This window comes from Haplochromis burtoni, unplaced genomic scaffold, assembly GCF_018398535.1.
Source record: "Haplochromis burtoni strain Fernald_Lab_line unplaced genomic scaffold, NCSU_Asbu1 Contig_1567, whole genome shotgun sequence".
Taxonomy (NCBI): Eukaryota; Metazoa; Chordata; class Actinopteri; order Cichliformes; family Cichlidae; genus Haplochromis; species Haplochromis burtoni.
Genome location: NW_024583928.1, coordinates 1 through 2017, shown reverse-complemented (window position 1 = coordinate 2017; position 2017 = coordinate 1).

Below are 2017 nucleotides of genomic sequence, written 5' to 3'. Positions count from 1 at the left end.
ACACACACACACACACACACACACACACACACACACAGATACTCGCTGTTATCTCTTAAACAACTACCATCATTTTTCGCGTAGTAAGGAAAAGTTGAAAAAAGTCTAGAGAATCTCCTCTTGCTTGCAAAATGATGATAAAGAAAGCTGGGCCGTGTATTGAAAAAGCTTAGCTATGACCTTTGAACTCAGCTTGAAAATATTGAAATATAGAGAAATGAAATATCTCATCAACTTGGCTTAAAAGAGTAAAATACAGTGTAAATATCATTGTTGACAAAAAAATGTAGCAACTCCTTTCATTTTATTTTTATTAATCTTTGTTTTATAATGTCAGAAAAAAGCTTATATTATAAAAACATTACATTATCAAAGAAAAGTTTCTATTTAAAAAGCTTATATTTTATGATTTCAAAATGTTTGTATGCAGTGCCACTAATACTCTTGATAAATAAACATTTTGAATATCTTGTAAGTTATTAAACATTCCCAGAAAACAACTTAATACAGCACAATTCAGTATAGATAAAAGTATGGTATTGTCTTGATTATTATTTGCTCAGTGCTGTGATGAACAAGTTAATCCATTAACAGGTACAGAACAAAGTTACGGTGCACAGACGCTCTGCTTCCATAAAATGACCTTCTGTTGTGATTTCATAGCAGCTCTGATCTCCTTCAAAACACACGAGTTAAACATGGACACTTGCACATTACACTGACTGAGTTATCAGACTGCAAAATGTTACAGAATCTGACATTTTGTTATTGAACTCATGAACACCAATGGAAAAAAAAACATTTGAATTAAACAAGCGAAACCACATACGGCATCTATTAAACAGCATGGCTTCATAGTAAAAGTGTACAGATGGTGCACTGGCCTACCTGCAGTCCAGCCCTTTCTTTCTCAACAGTTCTTAGACTTTAATAGACTGTTGTTAAAGGAACAGGTTATACTACACAGTGCTGAACATGGCCCAGTCCCAGTTGTTGTTTAGATGAGGTTTCAAGTGGGTAACTGCTTTGGCCAACAATGAAGGCAACACCTGCTTGAAACTGTCAAAAGACAGACTGCAGACAATCCTGTCAACAAAACATTCAATAAATTCTCCCACATTCCTTAAGACTCTACAAGAGGAGCAGCACAAGGAGGATTAGCAACAGCGTTAAAACTGCTAAATAAGATATGGGGTCTGTTACACAACATCAGGAAAATGCTTCATGATGACAGCCTCCTGAGAGTTTAAGAATCTCGTAGTACAACACATGACACCTGTTTCTCTTTCATCCATCTTCACTCAGCTCTCCTCTACATCTGTCTGATTGGTTGGGGAGCTGCATTATTTAGTCGGAGCTCAGCTTTACAGTTAAGACTCTTGATTATTTCTGAGAAAAGCAAGTTCAGCCATCACAGGCATGTGATTAGAAAAACAAAGATCAGAGATGTCAGTGCCACTGACGATATGAGAAATGCTAAAGTCATACAGAAAGCTATTACTTCAAATTATTCTGGGTTTTTAGTTGATTATGAGGGTAGTTTCCACACAATGTGTCTCCATTACACCTCAATTCTTCTTTAATAAAAGGTGATATCGTTTAATATGTTGTGGTGTTGTTCATCAGAGATTGTATTTAAATAATTTTCTAACAATGTGAAAATCTTTTTTGTGTGTGTGTCCTACCATGTAAAGAATTAGAACTGAAGGTGAATGTACTTTCTTTGATATCATCACCTAATTTTATTTTCTGAAATGACAGCTGTGAACTACAAAAAACTGAAAATGTTACATTTGGTGAGTTTTAGCATTAACTGTATGTTACATATAAACATTTCAAGTTCTTGTTTTCAGTCAGTTCATTTCCATAGAGAGGCACTTTGCATCAGCAGCACCATGCTCCAGTGCTCTGGGAGAGTTTATAGTCCTGAGAGTTGAACACTGGATGACTGACAGCTGTCCTTCATCACAACAGAAGCCACAGAAATCCTCCTCATCAAAAACATGACTTTGATCTG